The sequence below is a fragment of the Bos taurus genome, chromosome 17, assembly GCF_002263795.3.
Source record: "Bos taurus isolate L1 Dominette 01449 registration number 42190680 breed Hereford chromosome 17, ARS-UCD2.0, whole genome shotgun sequence".
Classification (NCBI taxonomy): domain Eukaryota; kingdom Metazoa; phylum Chordata; class Mammalia; order Artiodactyla; family Bovidae; genus Bos; species Bos taurus.
This window is the reverse complement of record NC_037344.1, coordinates 64,519,107-64,542,808: the sequence shown is the minus strand read 5'-3', so window position 1 is coordinate 64,542,808 and position 23,702 is coordinate 64,519,107. Positions and strand designations below refer to the sequence as shown.

The 23,702-nt window shown below is 47.3% G+C and overlaps 1 protein-coding gene across 5 annotated transcripts in view; it reads right to left on the bottom strand.

The window, feature by feature from the left end:
• CMKLR1 (chemerin chemokine-like receptor 1) overlaps positions 1-3,285 on the bottom strand; it is a 44,699-nt gene extending 41,414 nt beyond the window's left edge. For 3 of the 5 annotated variants that reach the window (XM_010814110.4, XM_005218095.4, XM_010814113.4), the window contains exon 1: positions 3,021-3,285. The gene's annotated coding sequence lies outside the window, so the exon portion shown is untranslated. Of the gene's footprint in view, positions 1-2,581; positions 2,734-3,020 lie in introns of all 5 variants that reach the window. The other 2 variants (XM_010814109.4, XM_005218096.5) reach the window with 1 other exon arrangement.
• Positions 3,286-23,702: the final 20,417 nt, after the last annotated feature.

Genomic DNA, 23,702 nt, shown 5'->3' with positions numbered 1-23,702 from the left:
GAGGGTTGTAGAGAGATTTAATGGGATTGTGGATACAAAATCCTTTGGTTCAGTAAAAGTGCTTAGCTCAATAACATTGTTAGTTTTGTTTCCTTTTTCCAGGAGTGAAAGAGAACGGCAGTTGCCCATGTTCCAGGAAAGTCCATGTTTAGGGGCCTGGAATGTGGACATTTACTCGGTGTATTTGATAGGGATTATCTTGAGGATAGGAAAGTATTTGTGGGCCCAACATCACTGCGTTAACTCTAAGATCAACTAACAAAAATTCAGAATTTAGAACCAGAGACTGGAAGGGACCCAAGAGGTCACCGTATTTGTTGGGGAGACAGTGAGCCATCCACAGAAACTCGTTCTCCCTTCCACAGTACACAGCTATAGGTGGGAAAGAACCAGCTTAGCCACGAGCTATATCTCACAGCCTCCTTTGCAACTAGATTGGTTCCACGACCAGTTCCTGTGTGTGGCAGGAAACAGTTAAGAAAGCAAACATCCCTCCCCCATGCACTCTTTCCTCAGGGATAATGTCTAAGGGATAGCAGCCAGGTGCGATGGCACGCTGAATCACTGTGGAAGAGGCCCAGGCTCCATTCACAAATGCCTGACTTATAACACACGTCTGTTTGCTTTGAGCCATTGTACACATTGGGTCTATTTGTTACTGCAACTGCGACCCTGACTAATACAACATTCAACCTCCTTATTTTCAAATAAGATGCTTAGGGCCAGAGAATGGGCATACCTTGCCTAAGGTCACATAGCAAATTCAACAATGGTTAAAAACATTGGTGTCTTTAACAATCTGGAGTAGATTTTCTAGTTTTCAATCTGCCCCCCAGAGCCATGAAGGTTCCTAAAGGCCCTTCAGCAGTGACAGTGAGGTTCAATGAGCTGCCGTCTGGAGTCCTCCACTAGAATAACATCACTTTTATCTATCTTTAAAGTGCACTTCTCCATGTATTTTCATCAGAGGAAAGCAGTCTGTGGCTTAAAATAATGTCAAAGCCCACAGGCTGGATGACTGCTAATGTGATCTGACTTTCTGTGGTATGAGACTGAGTTTCGCTTCTTCTCCACCATTGCCTCCTGGCTTTAACTGCTGACATAGGAAATGTAGACTCGCAGAAGTGCATAGATACTTGCTTAGGAACGAAAAAAAGAAGCTCAGTGTGCAGCAAAGAACCCAGAAACCTGGGCAAAGGGGATGTTCAAGGATTCCAGCTCAGTGGTTCTCAAGATTGTGAGGGGTGCTGGTTCAAAATGCAGACTCCCAACTCAAAAAAACTGATGCTCATGGTCCCAGGATGGCCCTTTGAGAAGTCCTGAGTCTAATTCAACTCACTCTAAATTGACAGCAAGGACCACAGGGAAGATTGATCTTGAAGAGGAGGTCGGGGGTGGCAAAAAGGAAGCTGGGAGCCAGGCACTTGAATAGAGAGAGAAGACAGACCTGAGACTTGGCCACTTGTCCTCTGGCCTCTCTGAACTACATAGGTCCGAGTGATCAGACTGACATCAAGTAGCAGGTACTTGAGTATAATGATGTGCTATTTGCCTGTAATTTTGCCAAACGCTGGTCCAAATGGCTCACCTACTTAAAACACGCTCATCTGAAAGCAGAGGGGGGACTGGAACTTTCAGTAGATAGCACTGGCAAAGGATCCATATCCTTCATATACAAAGAACTCGTAAACATCAATGAGAAAAAAGACAAACATGCCAGCAAGAGGAAAAAAAAAAAAATGGGGATGGACTTGAACAGGATAGTCACAAAAGTGAATAACAGGATTGTAGAGGATACTCAGCATGAATGAACAAATGAAAACTCAAGCAGCCAGATGCTATTCTCACCTTTCCCATCAGGGAAATTTTAGGAGACAGGTGACAACCAGTGTAGATGAGGCTGTGAGAATATCACACCCCAATATTGTGCCAGGTCAACCTTCTAGGGCGATGTGGCTAAAAGCCTCGAAGGCCTTAAAAACACACAATTTCACCTTGGGAAAGCTGTCCACAGGACACACAGGCAAAGATGATGTACTAGGAGCAGCCACTGCAGCTCTGTTTATAATAATGAAAAAAAAAAAAGGAAGCAACCACGTGGAGGGATGATTAATAAATCCCAAGCCAGCTTCTCCATGCAGCCTTTAAAATGCATATTGGACGAACATAGATAATACGGATGAAGGTTCATGATCTGTGGTTAAGGACAAGGGAGGGTACCAAACATGGGCTTCCCTGACGGCGCAGACCGTAAAGAATCTGCCTGTAATGCAGGAGACCCAAGTTTGATCCCGGGGTTGGGAAGACCCCCTGGAGAAAGGAACGGCTACCCACTCCAGTATTCTTGCCTGGAGAATTCCTTGGACAGAGGAGACTGGGGGGCTACGGTCCATGGGATCGCAAAGAGTAGGACTGGGCGACTAACACTTTCACTACAGGGTACCACACAAGATGTCAGAAAAGGGGGTGTATGTCCACATCTAGATGCTCCCATGTGGCTGCTACATTGTAGGCACTCCACAAACATCACAGGTTGGTCAGGGAGTCAGTGAGTGATACAGAGAGGCACCTGAAGGCTCACCTCTGGGTTAAGAACCCCTCTTTCTTCTCTGTAGCTGAGAGGTAGGACAATCCAGCAGCTAAGAATGTGGGTTATACAGACTTTCAGCTCCGCACCCCGCTACCTGCCTGCACAGCGTTGAGCTCCCCCAATCTGAGTCTCAGTTTCTTCACCTGTAAGATGTGGACAATGAAAGTGCCTCCTTTGTAGGTTTGTCATGAGCATTAACAGAAGAGAAACACAGAGTTCGCTGCTTTTTATAACTATGGTGACCTCGCTGGGTTTTTCCAATTGGCATGCATTACTTTGGAAATCTGAAAATCATAATAGAGCTATTTCCATTTTGACAAAAATTACATTTTACCAAGAGCCAAAGAACTTCTCTATTACTGTTTCCCACGCCCCCCACCCCTGCAACCCGACCCCTCTGGGCAATCAATGTCAGAGCCCAGCTAGATACCTTTGTGGCTGGTCTCACCCAAGTCTTCCCGGGGTCCTGTGACTTCAGGTCACTCGAGGTTGTGCAGGAGACGCGTGTTCCCCAACTTCTTTCTCGAAGTCACACCGTTCTTTGGGGCCGTTCGCCCAAGAAAGCAGTTCACCCCCTCATTCATGGGCCCCCCAGAGACCCCAGAGCACGGCACCCCCAGAACATCCTCATCCCCCGGAGGCTCCCAGGGAGACCCCCGGTCTGTCCTGCCCTCTTTGCTCACTGGGGGCTGAATGGGACAGGGCTCTGCCAGAGAAACAGCTGGAGGGAGGAGAGAGGGAGGGGCAGGAAGCGGGGCTGACCAAGGGCGGGGGAGGCCAGCTGCGCGGAGTGGGGGCCTTCTGGGGAGGCTGCCGGTGGCGGGCGGGCGGCGGCTGGTGGCGAGGTCTGCCCGGGACGACCCGCCCCTCTGGGAGCTGGGAGCGCTGCCCACCGTCTGAGCACAAACCAGGAGCACATGCAGGCCCCGGGGCAGCTGTGGGAAGCGCGTCTGCTCCCAGCAAGAGCCTCCGGAGCTCCAGACAGACTACGCAGGAGCGTGGCTGCCTGACATCCCGCTGCCTGTCACCCCCACCCCAGGCCTTTGTGCATGCGGTTCCTTCCACCTGGATGCCCTTCCTGCTTCCTGCCCCTATCCGTGGCCTCACGACCTTGTGTTTCCTTTTTTTTTTTTTTTTGGTAAATTAAAATAGCAATGAGGTTTTTTGCAGCATCTAATGAACAAAAATGTAAATGTCCTGTAATATTGGATTTTAGCAAATGTTGTTGTCGTGGTTGACTTGCTAAGTTGGGTCTGACTGTTTGCAACCCCATGGACTGTAGCTCACCAGGCTCCTCTGTCCTTGGAATTTTCTAGGTGAGAATATGGGAGTGGGTTGCCATTTCCTCCTCCAGCGGATCTTCCTGACCCAGGGATCAAACCAGCATCTCCTGCCTCAGTAGGCGGATTCTTTACCACTAAGCCACCAGGGGAAGTCCTTTAGTAAATGTTCAGTTCAGTTCAGTCGCTCACTCCTGTCCAACTCTTTGTGACCCATGAATTGCCGCACGCCAGGCCTCCCTGTCCATCACCAACTTCCAGAGTTCACCCAAACTCATGTCCATGGAGTCAGTGATGCCATCCAACCATCTCATCCTCTGTCGTCCCCTCCTCCTCCTGCCCTCAATCCCTCCCAGCATCAGAGTCTTTTCTAATGAATCAACTCTTCGCCTGAGGTGGCCAAAATATTGGAGTTTCAGCTTCAGCATCAGTCCTTCCAAAGAACACCCGGGACTCATCTCCTTTAGGATGGACTGGTTGGATCTCCGTCCAAGGGACTCTCAAGAGTCTTCTCCAACACCACAGTTCAAAAGCATCAATTCTTCGGCGCTCAGCTTTCTTCACAGTCCAACTCTCACATCCATACATGACCACTGGAAGAACCATAGCCTTGACTAAATGGACCTTTGTTGGCAAAGTAATGTCTCTGCTTTTGAATATGCTGTCTAGGTTGGTCATAACTTTCCTTCCAAGGAGTAAGCGTCTTTTAATTTCATGGCTGCAGTCACCATCTGCAGTGATTTTGGAGCCCAAAAAAGTAAAGTCTGACACTGTTTCCACTGTTTCCCCATCTATTTGCTGTAAAGTGATGGGACCAGATGCCGTGATCTTCGTTTTCTAAATGTTGAGCTTTAAGCCAACTTTTTCACTCTCCTCTTTCACTTTCATCAAGAGGCTTTTGAGTTCCTCTTCACTTTCTGCCATAAGGGTGGTGTCATCTGCATATCTGAGGTTATTGATATTTCTCCTGGCAATCTTGATTCCAGCTTGTGCTTCTTCCATCCCAGTGTTTCTCATGATGTACTCTGCATATAAGTTAAATAAGCAGGGTGACAATATACAGCCTTGACGTACTCCTTTTCCTATTTGGAACCAGTCTATTGTTCCATGTCCAGTTCTAAGTGTTGCTTCCTGACCTGCATACAAATTTCTCAAGAGGCAGGTCAGGTGGTCTGGTATTCCCATCTCTTTCAGAATTTTCCACAGTTTATTGTGATCCACACAATCAAAGGCTTTGGCATAGTCAATAAAGCAGAAATAGATGTTTTTCTGGAACTCTCTTCCTTTGGGAAGCAAAAACCTGATCTATCATTGAATGTAGATTCATGTACCATTTCTAGAAAGCTAACAAATGACATCAAACTTTTAACTACGTTCAGATCTCATGTTGTTTAAATATAAATTCTCTTTTCATCCTAAACCCAGTTCCCCAGAGATAAGTATCTTTAAAACGTTGGTTTGAACACACACACACTTTTTTTATATAAATGTAAAGTGACTCAGTCAATCTCTATGTACCATATTGCAACCTGCTTTTGCATTTAATGATTATATGTATTTGTGCTTATGTTTATATTCCTTACCATATTTTAAGAGCTGCTAATGATTCCATTCATTCAGTGTACCATAGTTTATCCAACTATTACAGTATTTGGAACTGGGTGATTAGGTTGTTTTAACACACCATTGCACACTTGTCCAATTACTTTATTATACAAAATTCCTATGAGCATGTTTATTATTGAGTCGCCCGCTCCCTCTTCATGTCTCAGCTTGGGGCCACCTCCTGGAAGACGTCCCTGCCCTTTGGGGGGCTGCTCTGGGCTCCCCCCAGGACAGCACTGATGCAGTGTTGTTCTGGCTTGTGAGAGTAGGTCTCTCACTCGCACTGGGACTTTCTTGGGGATGGGTCTGTGTTTCATCCTCTGTTCTATTCCCAGAACTTAGCATGGTGCCCTGCAATGTCACCATCAGCCGTGAACAATCAGAAGAGCTGACAGCCAGGCAGCGTGCGAGGCACCTGCTACTTAAGCCTCATGAAGGACCGAAGTGAGCACTATTTCTGCCCCCATTTCCCGATGAGAAAATTGGGACACAGAGAGGTCAAGTCACTTGCCCAAGGCCACACAGCTAGTAGGTGGCAAAGCTGGGCTTCCAACCAGGTCACCTGGCTCCAGAGCCCCACCCTTAGCCTCCAAGCTAAAGAACTAACTGGAGGGCCCGCTGTGCCGGGTGCTGCCTCTGGGCTAAGTCGGGAACCTCCAACAGCGCTGCAGGGGGTGACGCACTCCCATTTTACAGATGAGGATTCTAGGCCCACGGAGGGAAAGTCCTTATGCCAAGGGCGCCCAGGTCACACCGACAGAGACAGGACTGACTCCGTCTAATTAGAAGCTGATGCCGGAAATAACCTGTGAAAAAAGGTAAAGAGAAAGGGACAGTTGTGGGGGGGGGTGGGCGGGGAGGGGAGGGAAAAGATACCAGCGAGAAAAAGGGAGGGAGGAGGCATAGGAAAGAAAGACAGACAGGAGAGAAAAAAGAAGGAATGGGGAGGGAGCAAAGGAGGGAGAGGGCAGGAAGAAGGGACACCTGCCTCTTCTCAGGCCTCCAAAAGCTTATGCTGGTATGGAAGAATGTCCTTCACCATCTGACCAGGCTGAGAACCTCATCTTCTCTCCCCACCATCCTCAGCCCTTAATTCAGTGATATTTACACTTAGAAACGATGTGGTTTAATGATTTCACATCACAGATAATAGTAGGAAGCACAGAGAGGTTAAGTCACTTGCCCAAGGTCACACAGCTTTTTAGAGTCAGAAGTCAGACCCAGCCTGCCTCCAGACTTCCCTCCTCTGCCCTCTACCAGGCTTGCTCATCCAAATCTTTACTGTACAGATGGGGGACACCGGATCCAGAGACAGAAGGCACTGGCCCAAGGTCACCCACCAGTTAGCAGTAGAGCAGCAGCCGCTGGCCCAAAGGAGAGGACGTTTCCATCACGTGCGGGGGGCCCCGTACATCACCATCTAAAGCTTTGTCACTGAGACCAGTGGTTCTCAAAGCGTGGATTCTGAACCAGCAGCTGCAGCCTTACCTGGGAACTTGTTTGCAGGCTCTTAACAAGCCACCAGGGGATGCTGAGGCTGGCTCAAGTTTCAAAACCACTGACTCAAACATTTCCATAAAGAATGCATTCTGGCTCCCAGGACTTGTCACATTCTCCATCCGCAGAATTGCGGTTAAGAACAGAGGCCTTGGGATTAGACAGACCCAATCTGATGATGGGCTTCCCAGGTGGCGCTAATGGTAAAGAACCCGCCTGCCAATGCAGGAGAGGTAAGAGACACTGGTTCGATCCCTGGGTGGGGAAGATCCCCTTGGAGGAGGGCATGACCACCCACTCCAGTAGTCTTGACTGGAGAATCCCACAGACAGAGGAGCCTGGCAGGCTACCTGGCAGGCTACAGTCCACGGGGTCGCACAGAGTCGGACACGACTAAAGCGACTTAGCCCGATATGATGAAATCCCTGTCTCTACCACTGGGAGCTGGGTGGGCAAGTCCTTTCACCTCTCTGAACCTCAGTTTGCTCATCTGCAGAGGCTGGAGGAGGGAGGAGGGGCTGAGCAGAGGGGAGGAAGTGGAGGAGGGTGGGAGAAGGAGTGGGGGGAAGAAGCAGCCTTCCAGGAAGACGGAGCACACTGGGGTGGGGCCGCGGGGAGCCTGGAAGAGGAGCTGGGAGACCCTGGCCTCTGGACGGATTTAGGGAAATTGCCTCTTCCTCCTTCTTCAGGTGCTGCTACTACAGGCTCAGCCCGGTCCCAGGCCCCAAGGCCTCCAAAGCCAAGCTTTAACGAGCTTCAGGTGTTATCAGCTGGGAGCCACATCAGGGAGGCTGAGCGAGGACCAGGGCTCCCAGCGGCCAGGCCTCAGATTCGAGGTGGAGGTCGGGGCACGACAGCCCCGCCCGGGGCGCCCCCCGCCCCTCCAGTGAGAAACAGGCAGAGTCGAGCTGCCCCTGCCCCCGTCAGAAGCTATAGTCTTGGGCCACCACTCTGAACATGGCAGAAAAGTTTAGTTTTTTTCCCTTCCTTGGAGTGAAAAGGCTTTTGTTGAGGTTTTTAACTTTTGCTTTTTTTTAAAAATAGGATTCTGAAATCCAAGGCCTGATCTAGAAATACTAGTAGCTGAGAGACGTGATACCCTGCATGGCCTGAAAAGACACTCTGTTTATTCCCGTAGAAATTGTTGTTACAAGATGGCGGATTAGGCTTCATCTCTCTCTTTTTCTTTTTTCATTTAAAAAATGTATGTATTTATTTATTTGGCTGCGCTGAGTCCTAATTGTGGCATGCAGGATCTTTGTTACCATATGTGAACTCTTTAGTTGAGACAGGTGGGATTTAGTTCCCTGACCAGGGATGAAACCCAGGCCCCCTGCATTAGGAGAACAGAGTCCTAGACCCTGGGCCACTAGGGAAGTCCCCTTTATTTTATTGAAGTAAGTTGTGTTAATTTCTGCGGGATGACAGTGATTCAGTAAGATAGATAGATATATATTTCTTTTCACTATGGCTTATTGCAGGATATTAAACATGGTTCCCTGTGCTATACAGTAGGGCCTTGCTCCTTATTCATTCTCTGTGTAATAGTTCGAACCTGCTCATCGCAAACTCCCAATCCATCTCGCCCCGGAACCTCTCACCCTCGGTGACCACAAATCGTTTTCTCCGTTTGTGAGTCTGTTTCTATTTCGTAGAGACGTTCATTTGTTCACAGTTTACATGAATACATGAGTGAGATGGTAGGCTGTGTGTCTGTCTCTTCCTGACCTACTTCACTTACTGTGACGATCTCTAGGTCCGTCCATGTTGCTGCAAATGGCATTGTTTCCTTCTTTTTATTGCTGAGTAATATTCCCTTGTATAAATATCCCACATCTTCTGAATCCATTCATCTGTCGATGGACATTTAGGTTGCTTCTCTGACTCAGCTATTGTAGATAGCACTGCAGTGAACGTTGGAACATTGGGGTGCATGTATGTTTTGGGGCTACAGTTTTTGTCTGTTCTGAATATATGCTCAAGGTGTCATTTTAAAATGCAGGAAAGTTGGAACTCCCTAAAACCTTCAGCCAGGGTCTCCAATTATTTATATTTTGCCCAATTTGCTTTATCATTCTTTCCCTCTATCTCTCTGCACTTCTTTTCCTGAAACACACCCATTTTGCATATGGGAAAACTGAGGCCTCGGAGTTGCTTCTGGCACCTTCCTCGGTGGTCCCACCTTAGAGGCCCAGAAACTGAGATCGAAAAAGTTGACGAGGGCCTACAGAGGTATCTGAAACCTGAACTCACAAGCAGATTGACCCCAGAACATCAAAAGACAACTGCAAACTCAAAATTAATGTGTCTGATTCAATGTCTATAATACATTGGTGACTCAACTGCTATCCAACCACACTTGTGTTTAGAAATAGAAAAGCACAGATCACAAGAACACAAAAATTAATTTATTCTTCCTAAGCTCCATATATATGAATTACTTTTTTAACATCTTTTCGGGTATTTTTTTTTAATTAAAAACACATATGTATAATGGTATCTGTAGGGACATGTTGAGGTTAGCAGTGGTGTGGGGTGGGTCCCCAAAATGTCAAAGATCCAAGAACCTTCAAAGGCCTTAACACAAGCTCTCTTGGCCCATAGCCCCTTGAATCTTACTCGAACTGGGCATAAGATGAAGATTTTTTCATGTAATTTTACAGGAAGGCGTATGTACCTTTTTATGTGGGTCAAAAAAAAATAAATAAAAATTTTTTAAAAACACGGAGAAACATGAGAAATTTGTCATAGCAACGGGGCTGCCTCTCCTATTTTTAAAAAGTGAGCTGTTCCCTCCTCCTCTTAGGACAGAAAGTTTATTTTCCTGCAGAGGCCTCTGACTCAGAAACAAGCCCAGAACTCAGTCCGCTCCCTCTAAGGGAGGGGTGAGGGTCCTGGGAACGCTCAGAGCCCCAGGCCGCAGGTCCGCTTCAGCTGGCACGGCCTCTGGGCACCCAGATGCCCCTGACGTTGCTGCTCACCACTCGGGCTTCCTGCTCTGTGTGCATCCACATATTCCCGCCGAGGCATGCATCTTCACACAGCTCACCTTGTAGGAACACAGCTGGATGACTGAACTGGATCTGTAAATATCAAAATACTTCCTGGCCAGTTGGGAAAAGCCAGCTACCCTGGACCCTCTCCAAGGAACACCTCTGATCCAAGAACTAAAGTGGTAGGAACAGGCTAGTGGGCGGCGGTCGGGGGAGCGGGGTGGCTGTGGAACCCAGAATCTTGACTCAGGGCTGCCTCCTAATTGGTCAGAGCCCACATCCTCGCAGATGAGAAAGAGGGTATTCCTGCAGGCTGAGGGCTTTGAGACAGCAGCTGAAGACTGAGAGCATAGCCTGAATGTGAATCCTGCCCTCCCACTTATGAGCTGTGCGGCCTAAAGCTAGGGGTTTGACCTCTCTGTGGCTCAGTTCCCTCTCAGAGGTAATAATAGTGACAGAGAGTTGTGGTAGGGATGACTTACCTTAACCCAAATAAAGTTAGCATAGCACCTGACACATAGCAGACTCTCAGTAAATTTTTATTATTATTACTACTATTAACATCATCTCCTTCTTCTTATCCTTCATAAAAAAATTGTGTGATCATATCTTAGGAACAAAGCGATAAAATCAGAGTCTAGCTCTATCAATCATCAGCCAAGTGACCTTGGGCAGCTTACAACACTGGTTTCTCATCTGTAAAATAGGGATAATAATAGCCCCATAATTTATTCTATTATTGATGATGGGAGAGATTGAGGGAAGGAGGAGAAGGGGGTGGCAGAGGAAGAGATGGTTGGATGGCATCACTGACTCAATGGACATGACTTTGAGCAAACTTCGGGAGATGATGAAGAACAGGGAAGCTTGGCGTGCTGCAGTCTGTGGGGTCACTGAGTCGGACACACCTGAGCGACTGAACAACAATAATATAATAAAACATACTCAGATTTTGGCTTATGGTGAGTGTTCCTAAACACTGGCTGTCATTATTATCAGAAGTCAGAAAACTATAACCCATAGCCAAATATGGCCACTGCCTATTTTTGTAAATAAAGTTTTATTGGAACACACCCATGCCCATTCATTTACGAATCATCTCTGGCTGCTTTAATGCTGCAGCCACAGGGCTGAGCAGTTGCAGCAAGATACTGAATGGGTCACAAAGGCTACAGTGTTTACTATCTTACCCTTTCAGAAAAAGTTTGCCTGATTGGTATCATTCTTCCCTTCTTTAATAGCAATAATTACCATACATGTACATTTCATCTCCCTCAGTGGACTGTACATAAGATTTGCTTTCCAGGAATCACCTAGCAACCCATGGTTGGGTTTCCATGGTCCAAAAACCTCATCAAGTTATTCACGGTAATAATGTATGGGAGAGGGTCCATAGCTTTCATTGGTTGCTCAAAGCCTGTGGCCCATGAGAAGAACACAATCACAGGACCATGAGCATTTGGGGAACTGGCCCAGGTCTAAGTCAACACCCTCCTTTATTTTCCCGGGTTTGCCTGTCTCTCAGACAGTCCCATTCTAGGACACCGGGACATCAAGGCTTCGTAACTAAGATTTCTCTCTGTGTTGCTCTATTGCCTGTTCTGAAGCAGTTGCCTGCCTCCTGCTTCAGAGATCTTCTGTGCTCCTTTTGTGTGATGTTGGGGTGAAAGAAAGGGGGCCCAAGAGCTCATCTGGAATTCAGCAAAGGAAACCTGTGACTTATTCACCCCAGAAAGATGTCTTCCCACGTCCGATTGCCTTCGCTCCTTTGGGAGGCAGGCAGGAGGCTCTGCCATTCCTCACCGGTTTAACAGGAGTTGGGTGATGTGGTGGTGTGGTACGAAGCCTGCACACAAAGTAGCTGGCAGACCTCCCCGATCCGGAGGACCCTGCTGGCCACGCTTCTTGGCTTTGTTTCATGCCCACAGATAAAAGGCTTCGATTTCCACTATTTGAGGCACGGTGGTTCCCAAAACCCTACACGGGCTCTGACATCACCTAAAAGAACCTGGCTGGACTCAGCAATTGGCAGCCCCTGCCTTGACTGGAGGTCATCACACGTCATGATGGCCAAACATCCTGACACCACTGCCCCCTGCGTGTCCTGTCCTCAGCTCTGTCACTCCTGTTTCTTCCTGACACACTATCAGTGACAGCCAGAGGACAAACACCCCGCTGAGGTTCAGCAGACATCCCCAGGGTAGCCCAGGTCAGGGGAGGACAGAAGTTCCTCCCCGGCCTGCAGGCTCCGTGAAACCCAGCACCATGTCTGTCTAACTTTCTGCTAAACTGCAGCACCTCAAACAGCCCCAGCACAGCACCTAGGAGCCAGCGTTCAGATGGCCAAGGCTACAAAATCCTGCTGTATGAGGAAGGAGAGCCTTGATCGGGACTCAGGCTTCATGGTGTTACGTAATGATAATGACACAGATATGACATGGCATCATTTTTTTCCTCTCATTTACTGGAATATGACTATGACTCTGAATTTGGGCTCCATGCCTGGCGCCCCCCACCCCCGCCAGGAAATCCACTGATAGTCTCTGAGGAGACCATCCTCACGTAACATCCTGTGTGTAGTGCACAGGTGTTTTGGGGGGAAACGGGGTCCAGCATTTTCATCAGATTTTTGAGAGTTCCAGAACTTCGAATGGTTATAAACATGAGATCTCAAGTCTGATGCATAGCTCTGTCCCTAATGTCTAGTACGATAGCTGGGCATGACAGGTGCTCAAGAAATGTTTGCTGGATGAATCAATCATTGAAAGACTGCTCAAAACCACAGGCTGCCAAACTGCCTGATAATCAGATTTCCTGGGTGGGCAAACCCCACCAAACTGGAACTCGGGACTAACTTGAACGGATTCTTTTTCTGTCTCCAGGAAGGGAGAAGTACATTAATAATGATGCAAAGAAGAATGTGCAATGAGTGGCAATGAAGGGTGCCCACCGCCAGCCAGCAAAGTGTCCTCAGAGCTGCCATGTCTCGCTCCCAGCACTGAAGCGGCCTTCCCAAAGAACTTCACAAAAAAGATGCTTTCTCGTCCCAGAGAGGTGTGGTCTGTACCACAAAAGTAGTGCAACTGCATCGCTTGAAAGACAGTCTGGGAATCTCATTAGCCATTTCTTACTTGCCTCTGATCAACCTCAACATTTTTTTCCTCAGACCAGCTAAAAAAACACACATCTTAAAATTCAGTGACTTCACTAAAGAAGTTTACTTTGTAAATAATATTACCAGAGGACGCATTGACTGGGCACTTACATGCACCATAGGGATGAGTGGTGAGCAGAGAAAGGTACCTGGGTTCCATGACTTTTTTGGAAAGCAATCTGGTAAGAGGCATATGAGCATTCTTATTCTTAGGCAGAGTAGTTGCCCTTCCAGGGCTTTGTCCTAAGAAGTGCATCAGCATTGTGCTTGGAGACTCTTTTTCCAGACACATACAGCTAAACGTGATTAAGAATGGCGAAGAAACGGGAAACAATGCAAGACTTCGGCAGTCAGTGTTCAGTTCAGTCGCTCAGTGATGTCTGACTCTTTGTGACCCCATGAACTACAGCACGCCAAGCTTCCCTGCCAGTCCATCACCAACTCCCAGAGCTTGCTCAAACTCATGTCCATTGAGTTGGTGATGCCATCCAACCGTCTCATCCTCTGTCGTGCCCTTCTCCTCCTGCCTTCAAAGAGAAGGGACAGGAGAGGACGAGATGGTTGGATGGCATCACCAACCTGATGGACATGGACACCAGCAATGCGAGACTTCAACAGTGAGCGTTAGTTAAATTGTAGCATACTCATATGAAACATTAAATGAAATACAATCATGTCAAAGCTTCATAAAAATTTAAAACCTTTTGTTCTTCAAAGGATAGCATCAAGAAAGTGAAGACAGCCTACAGAATGGAAGAAAATATTTGCAAATCATGTATCTGATAAAAGACTTGTATCTAGAATATTAAAAGAACTTTTATAACTCAATATAAAAGGACAAATCACCTAATTTAAAGATGGGCAAGTTATTTAAATAGACATGTCTCCAAAGAAGGCATAGAAATGGCCAATAAGCACAGAAGAAGATGATCAACATCATTAGTCATTAGGGGAACACAAACCAAAACCACAGTGAAATACCACTTCACACCCACTAGGGTGGCTGTTAATAAGTGTTGCAGAGGATGTGGAGGAAAAGGAACCTTCACACCCTGCTGATGGGAACATAAAATGATGCAACTGCTTTAGGAAAATATTCTTCAGGTCCTAAAAAGGAGAAACAGGGTTACCATAGAAGTGAAGTTGCTCAGTCTTATCCGATTCTTTGCGCCCCCAGGGACTGTAGCCTACCAGGCTCCATCCATGGGATTTTCCAGGCAAGAATACTGGAGTGGGTTATTTCCTTCTCCAGGGAGAAGGGTTACCATAGGAGCCAGCAACTCCACTCCTAGGTATGCACCCAAGAGAAACGAAAATGTTATGTCCACACAAAAATGTTCACAGCAGTACTTGTCAACCAAAAAGTAGAATAAACAAAACGTGGTCTCTCCATACAAAGAGCAATCGCTCGGCCATACAAAGGAAATGAAGTCCTGATACCTGCTACAATGAGGATGAAGCTTGGAAGCATTATGCTGAGAGAAAACCAGATACAAAGGGCCGCGTAGTGAATGATTCCATTGATATGAAATCAAAAGGCAAATCTAAAGACAGAAAGTAGATTAGTGGTTGTCAGGAACCGGAGTAAAATGGAAAATGAAAGCAAATGCATAGTATGCTTCTTTTTGAGGCAATGAATGTGTTCTAGAATTGACTATAGTAATAGTTGCAAAATTTTGTGAACACACTGAAAAAAACCACAGAAATAAACACTTCAGGTGAATTGTGTAGTGTATGAATTATATCTCAACAAAACTCTTTTATATGTATTGAAAAAGTAGTGAAAGGGTTAGTCGTTCAGTCATGTCTGACTCTTTGTGACCCCGTGGATTGTAGCCTGCCAGGCTCCTCTGTCCATTGGAATTCTCCAGGCAAGAATACTACAGTAGGTAGTCAATCTCTCTTCCAGGGGATCTTCCCAACCCAGGGATCAAACTTGGGTCTCCTACATTGCAGGAAGATTCTTTATTGTCTGAGCCACCAGGGCATATTGAGTATATTGCATATAAATATATAATATAAATATATATAAGTATAGATTAAGCATAAATTTTTATATAATATGTAAATATTTATTAGGTAAATGATGCTTGCTGCTGCTAAGTCACTTCAGTCGTGTCCGATTCTGTGCGACCCCATAGACAGCAGGCCCCCAGGCTTTCCCGTCCCTGGGATTCTTCAGGCAAGAACACTGGAGTGGGTTGCCATATCCTTCTCCAATGCATGAAAGTGAAAAATTAAAGTAAAGTCGCTCAGTTGTGTCCGACTCTGTGCGACCCCATGGACTGCCGCCTACCAGGCTCCTCTGTCCATGGGATTTTCCAGGCAAGAGTCCTGGAGTGGGGTGCCACTGCCTTCTCCGAAATGATGCTTGGTGAATATTATATAAAAATAGTAGACTGATACTTCTCAGACCTACCCACCAAATGGCAAAGAAGAGTGGATGCAAAGAGCTCTGAGGGTCTAAGGTAGAGGTTAAGCCACAAAGCCTCATGGCTTAGTTACAAAATTCCAGCACATTTTGCCTTCCACTTCAAAATATTCCCATGTTAATTTTAATAAAAAAATTATTTTCTCCACATCCATGAATAAAATTGATGCTCTAGGAAGGAAGAAAAATTATGTAGTAACATATGAAAATGGTCATAACATAATGATAAGTGAGAAAAAGCAGATATAAAGCTCTGTGCATTGTTGATCAGTCCCTAAGTCGTGTCCAACTCTTTGCGACCCCATGGACTGCAGCACGCCAGGCTTCCCTGTCCATCACCAACTCCCAGAGTTTGCTCAAACTCATGTCCATTGAGTCAGTGATGCCATCCCACCAGCTCATCCTCTGTCATCCCCTTCTCCTCCTGCCTTCAATCTTTCCCAGTATCAGGGTCTTTTCCAATGAGTCAGTTCTTTACATCCGATGGCCAAATATTGGAGCTTCAGCTTCAGAATCAGTCCTTCCAATGAATATTCAGGGTTGATTTCTTTTAGAATTGACTGGTTTGATCTCCTTGCAGTCCAAGGGACTCTTCAGAGTCTTCGCCAACACCACAGTTCAAAAGCGTCAGTTCTTCGGTGCTCAGCCTTCTTTTTCGTCCAACTCTCACATCCGTACATGACTCCTGGAAAAACCATAGTTTTGACCATATGGACCTTTGTCAGCAAAGCCAACATATTAGCAGTGGTTATCTCTGGGTCATGGAATTGAAACCTTCTTTAGCTTCCTGACATCTTTTTTCCTTTTCCGTATTCACAGTAGATGTTGCATGATATTAAAGAATAAACATTTTTTAAGTCCAACAATGAGACCCAGGCAGGAAGACAACAGGCAGTGTTTTTCTGGAGACAGCTTGGCCCGGCCATTCCTCTGGTGGGAGCTCGCCGACACCCCTGGGCCACAGCTGGGCCGAGCAGAACGACACGTGCACTCGTGGAGACTCCCAGCATGCCTTGCTTTCTGCAGGTGCCAGTGGAGAATGTGGGTTTCCTCCCAGAGGAGAGAAGAGACCAGAGGCTTTGCAGAGTTCTGGGAATGCAGACAAGCAAGCTCATCATTACATGGCAACAGCTTAAGGACAAGACGGGACATCAGGGACAGAGCTCTGAGCCGGGTGGACCTCAGGAGACAGATGTGAGCTGCTTCTTCCACCCTGCTTCCAACAGTCTGGGTGACCTCAGTCAAACAAGTGACCATCTCTCACCAGGCCTCAGTCTCCCCCTCTGTAAAATGAGGCCCCTGGGTCCTAGTCCGGATGATTTGTGATTCTGTGGTCACACATCTGAAGTCTTTTCTTTGCACTGTCCTTGTAACAAACAGGTGGAAGCGCTTCCTATTGACTGCCCAGCACAGCCCCTGCCCCAGGAATCTCAAGGGCCATTCTGCCCCCACAAGGCAATCTCTACATTGAGTGACACTTGTCTAATGCAAGAAGGCTTTCCAGAGCACTGCATCTCCACCCTCTGCACCTCTGAATCCGGTCAAGCATGAGGCTATTTCCTGATCATCAGCCAGGTGCCAGGCGTCGGTGCTGTGCCAGTGAATAAAACAGGTACTATCCTGCTCTCTCGGGGCATACAGGATCAACCATAGCTACCAGCGACAGACCCCTCTCCTGCTCCAGAGAGGGGTTCACACACACTACTGTTTTATGAGTTTTCACACCAACGTTTAGAGGCTGATACCATCATTTACATTTCACAGCTAAGAAAACTGAAGCCCAGGGAAGTGACGTGCTTTGCCAAAGGTCACAGAGATCAGTTACACCTCCAAGGTACTTGTGATTTATCAGTGGTTCTTTTTTTTTAAATCGAAGTATATTTGATTTACAATGTCATGTTCAATTCTGCTATACAGCAAAGTGACTTAGTTATGCATAGGTATACATTTTTAATATTTCTTTCCATTATGGTTTATCATAGGATGTTGAATGTAGTTCCCTCTGCTCTACAGTAGGACCTTGTCATTTATCCATTCTATACATAATAGTTTGCACCTGCTATTCCCAGTTCATCACACCTCCACCCTGCCCCCGAGACTTGGCAACCACAAGTCTCGTCTCTATATCTGTCAATGGTTCTTAACTTTACTGTTCAGGCAGAACAAAACACCTTAGGATCCACCCAATCTCAACCTCGGTAAGGTTGTAAGAAAGATCTGGAGAAAAACAAAATCAGTTACAACAAACTTGATGCTGAAGCTATTGCTATGAATTTGTACAAATGAATCTACATGATAAAACAATACCCTATAATTTGAATGAGATGCTAAATATGTGCGGAATCACAATATGAGAAAATTATTCTTTCCAAGTCTCTTTCAACCCTTCTAATTAGACCCAGGAGAAAATGTCCATCTGACGCTGTCCACCTGTCTTTAACATCTTCTCCCAAACTTGCTAACTTCCTTCCATAACAAAGAAAGAGCAGGCTTCGGGCTCAGAGCCTGCAGGCAACAGTATCCAGTTAACATGTAATAACTATATTATTGCTTATGGGGGGGTTGGGGGTATTTTATGCTTACCTGCTGTTTGAGGAAAGTGATAACTGGCTTTCTATTTACTGTGCTTATATAAATTTTCCTTTTGAGCTACATTTACTGGTTTTCTTAAATGAGTACCTTTAATCACACTTTTAAATGAGTAAATTTAAAGAGAAATACTAAATTCATGACACCATAGAGGTGGTATACAACCAGGGCAAAAATAAAAAAGGTGGCATTGAAATGATTGAGGCTTGAGAAACACTGGCCCATGAAATTAAAAATAACCCAGCCATGTAATTATATTGTCCTGAAAGTGTATTGCAAGTTACCTAAATAGCACACATTCACAGTAGCCCAACACGATTAAAGCAGGTTTTTTGAGGGCTTACGTATGCAGTTTCTGTAGCAACAGAGATATAAGTGAATCATATTCAAACCACTAGACCTATGTGCCTGAAAGTCTAATTATTGGAAAATTATAGACCTAAGAAACACAGCTATGCCTCACTGCACACCACAGGTTTGACCAAATACCTCATGGTAATTGGATAAACCCTGTCTTCATAGAAGCTGTGTAGAAAGGAAGAACCCTTCCCCCAACTATGGCTCCTCAACCGTCTGGGTATGTGGAATTGCATTTATTCATTCACTCACTCATTTATTCAACCATCTCTTGCCGTGTTTACCCAGCCTCTGCGATATGCCTGGAAATACAGAGGACAGCAGCGAGCCTCCAGTCCAGGAGGGGGCGACAGACGTGAAGCCCAGCCTCACCTGCGGAAGTGCATAAATTGCCAAATGGGCTCAGAAGAGAGCACCATCCTTTGAAAGCAAGTAACAGAAGAAACTTGCCTATCCTGTAAGTGGTCAGGGAAGGTTTCCTGGAGGAAGTGACCATCAAGTTGCAATCTAGAGAAAGAACAAAAATTAAAGGAGGTGGGAGGAGAGAGGGGTGAAAGGGCAGGTATGTCCATGTACGTGGATGAGCTTTCATGCCCACATACCCCTCCCAAAGTGAGTATCTCACCCCGGTGCCACCACCCAAGTGTGATCCTTGGATTCAAAGATACGTGTTTTGTGTCTCAAGCCTAAATGCAAGCCAGCAAGGGCATCTGTTCTTCAGTGGGGAAACGGCCATCCAACCCAACACTGAGGAGAAACTGAGATGCTGAGGGGGTCTCCAACGCCAGCCTGCCTGTGGGATTTGAAAGAGTGATTTTGACCACAGAGAACTTTTATTGTAGGCACCAACATAGTGGATCTCAGTCAGGGCTGCACTTGGAACTCTTGGAAGTTTTCAAGTGTGCAAGCCCAGGAGACACCCAGGCACAATCAAGTTATGCCCAGTCCATTAAGTTAGACTCCCTGGGCGGGGGTGGGGGTGGGGGGGTCTGGTGACCAGTAAAGTTTAAATCTCCCCTGCCTGTAAATGCGTGCATGCTCAATCCTGTCCAACTCTTTGCGACCCTCTGGACTGTAGCCCACCAGGCTCTTCTGTCCATGGATTTTTCCAGGCAAGAATACTGGAGCGAGTTACCATTTCCGCCTTCAGGGGATTTTCCTGACCCAGGGATCGAACCTGCATCTCTTACTTCTCCTGCATTGGCAGGTGGGTTCTTCACCACTATGCCACCTGGGAAGCTCCCCAGAGGAGTCCAATATGTGACCAAGGCTGAGAACCAGTGAGGAAACCCAGTCCTATGGAGGATTCAAACCTAGAAAAATTTACTAAGTACCTACTACAGGCCAGGTGATGAGCAGGGTGGAAGGTGATGAGAATCAGATCATTTAAGAATCACTAACGGAGCTTCCCTTGTGGCTCAGTGGTAAAGAATCTTTACCTGCCAATGCAGGAGACACAGGTTCGATCCCCAGTCCAGGAAGATCCCACATGCTGTGGAGCAACTAAACCCATGCTCCACAACTACTGAGCCTGTGCTCTGGGGCTCAGGGACAGCAGCTATTGAGCCCACATGTCGTGAATACCAAAGCCTGGGCGCCCTAGAGCCTGTGCTCTGCAACAAGAGAGGTCACCACAGTGAGAAGCTCATACACTGCAAGGAAGAGTAGCCCCCGCTCCCTGCAACTAGAGAAAACAAAGACCCGGCACAGCCAAAAACAAATAAATAAATATATGCATGTGTGTGTGCCAAGTCGCTTCAGTCACGTTCAACTCTTGCAACCCTATGGACTGCAGCCCACCAGGCTCCTCCGTCCGTGGGACTCTCCAGGCAAGAACACTGGAGCGGGTTGCCATTTCCTTCTCCAGGGGCTCTTCCCGACCCAGGGATCAAACCTGCATCTCCTGCGGCTCCTGTATTGCAGGCATATTCTTTACTGCTGTAGGAATTACCTGGGAAATTAAATGTCCTGCAGCTGGGGATGTCCACATGGGGCTCAGAGCAAGAGAATGTGAGTGGACAAGACTGAGCAAGTGGAAAGCCTGAGCAAGAGGTCTTTGGAGCTGACCCCTAGGGCTTCCCCGGTGACTCAGTGGTAAACAATATGCCTGCAATATAGGAGCCACAGAAGATGTGGGTTTGATCCCCGGGTCGGGAAGATCAAATATATATATATATATATATATAGAAACACTAGGGAAGCACAGAGCCCAGGTAAAGATGAAAGGTGCTCCGGTCACACGAGTTGCCTGGGGGATCTGATTAAAGCTCAGATTCCTATGCAGCACGTCTGGGCTGGGGCCCAAGAGCCTGCCTTTCTAAAGCGCTCCGTTGTGTCACTGCAGGACTGAGAACAGAGGTGGGGGGCAAGGTTCTGAAGGGAACCTCTCAGCCCTCAGCTTCTTCCCCCGTTTCTCCACCACGGACAGTCCTGAGCATCATCCGGAGGTGAGAACAGACCACAGGGAAGGAACGAAACGCCCCCTTGCCACCAGTCAGGTGTGGATCTGGGTCCCCCAAACCCCAAAACTCCTCCAAGCGCCACCCCACACACATCCCCGGAGTGTGGGGGAGATCCCAGGAAGAAAGAGAAGGGAAGCGGATGGAGACGGGGTGATGAGTGGACGGTTGTCACAAAGACCAAACCATGTGTGCGGCAGCAGCGCCTCACCGCCCGTGGAGTCCCCCATCTGCGGCCAGAACAAAGGCAGAGAAATTCAAGGGGCTTCGGAGATCAAAACGGCCTCAGAGGCTCTCCTGCTGCGAGCCTTCGTTTCTAATTAGTCCCCCGTCCTTGGCAAATCAATTGTGCCTGTTTTGCGGTCTGTACTCCAAGGGCGAGGTATGGGGTGGAAGTTGGAACAAGGGGTTTTTTTTTGCCCTGTATTGCTATGGCTCCAAAGCAGGAGTCACTTTTTTTTTTTTTTTTTTGGCCGTGCCTCATGGTGCTCAGGATCTTAGATTCCTGACCAGAGATCCAACTGGTGCCCCCTGCATTGAAAGCTCAGAGTCTTAGCCACTGGACTGCCAGGAAAGCCTGAGCAAGAGGTCTTCGGGGCTGCCCCCCAGGGTGGTGAATTCATGAGGAGAGGGCAGTGGGCTCAGCCCTGATCCATTCAGCAGGGCCAGAAAGGAATGGATCAGGGGAGAGGAATGCTTGCCGAGGCCAGGCTGGTCACAGGAACTGGTGGGTGTGGTGTTAGTAGAGGCAGCCTTGGGGACTAGAGACAAATGGACACTCTGTCTCCACCCGCCCCCCCACCAAATAGGTTGGCAGCTACTCACTTTCACTGCCAGCCAGAAATGCAGACCCATTTCTGGACGATGTGCTAGGGCTTCCTTTTTGGTTTTTGAAAATATCAAATATCTGAAAATATGTTTTGTTTCAAGAGGAAATCTCCTGGCTTATAGAAGTTGGCTCAGATTGTTTTGAAACATCATGCCATCCATCCAAATATGTCTTGGGAACCACAAAGGAACCGCAGACTGCCAGTGTGTAACCTCTGAGAGAGTGGACTGGAGGAAGTACCTGGGAAATTAAATGGCCTGTGGCTGGGGGTGTCCACACAGGGCTCAGAACAGGAGAATGTGAGTGGACAATTTCTAGAATGCCAAGGGAAGTACCCCTGAAGCCCCCTAGAAGTCGCTGGGAGAGACTTTGAGGGGAAGTAAGGTCCTGCAAGCAGGGACTGAATGCCCCTGTAATTAGAGAGTTCTGGTCCCCCCAGCCCGCTTGCATCGCTCCACGAATGTCTTCACACCAATACTTATTGAGCACATACTCTGTGCTGACACCATGCCAAGCGCTTTACATGTATTATTGCATTTCATTCTCACTGCCACCCTGGGAGGTGGGCATGGCCATCAGTCCCGCTTCCGTTGCCGTCGTTTAGTCGCTCAGTCATGGCTGACTCTCCGAGACCCCACGGACTGTAGCCTGCCTCTTCTCTCCATGGGATTTAACAAGCAAGAAGACCGAAGTGGGTTGCCATTTCCTCCTCCAGGGGATCTTTCCAACCCAGGGATCGAAACCAAGTCTCCTTCACTGCAGGCGGACTCTTTACCACTGAGCCACTGGAGAAGCCTCTACTTTACAGATAAGGAAATCGAGGTTCCATTAAGTGACTCACTCAAGTCACTCAGCTAGTAAGAGGCAGAGCTGGGACTCAGACCTGGACAGTCTGGCTCTAGAATCTGTTCTCTTTACTGTAGGCAACTCCGCCTAGCCTAAATCCCAAAGAGCCTTGGGCAGAGCGTGGCACACAGTGGGTGCTCAGAAAATGTCTGTTTCATTGAACAAAGTCTCAGGGAATTAGATCTATTAGAATCCAATGCTATTATTTCAACGGATTTTGTGTTCCTATTTCAAGAACTGGTTTGTAGCTTCTGCTTGGGCAGGGTTCTCCCCCAGGTAATGGGTTGAAATCACCCAGGCATGGTCTGTAATGAGAAGGAGCCCCCAGGGACTTCCCTGGAGGCCCAGTGGTTAAGACTCCCAATATAGGAGGCATGGGTTCAATCCCTGGTTGGGGAAATCAGCTCCTGCATGCTGCAGGGCACAGTCAAAAAGAGAGAGAGAGGGAGAAGGAGCCCCATCCTTCCCTCTAACCATCCTTTCCTGACTCCACAGGCTCTTGCTTCTAATCCATCTCCAGCCTTCCCACCCTACTCCAGCGATCAAGCTCTGCCTCCCTCCTGGGCTACATCCTCGACTTCCAGGTCTATTTCAGATCTATCTCTAGAAGTCTGTGTTAGCATTTGGAACCTTCAGAGTAACTTCTCTAGTAGGGGCGTTTACCTAAAAGGGGAGAGAGGGGGTTATCTGCACAAAGCTAAGCATTGCAGGGGTTTGAACCCCTTTTGAATTTCTCTTGGGACATTTGAAGCCCTTAGATGGAAATTTCCACTGTCTGGGAGGCAGTTCCCACCTGTGGGAATTCCAGTCCCCCACCTGCTGCTCATTACCATACGGGAGACACACAAAACGGGCCAGGCTCCGAAGCCGTGCAGCTGCCGTTGCCGAAATTGGCCACTGAGCCCAAATAGGGGCTTTTCTTTTTTTGATTTAATTGAAGTATAGCTGATTTACAGCATTGTGTTAATTACTGCTGCACAGCAAACACATTCCTTTTTATATATTCTCTTCCATTATGGCTTCTCATAGGGCACTGACTATAGTTCTCTGTGCTATACAGTAAGACCTTGCT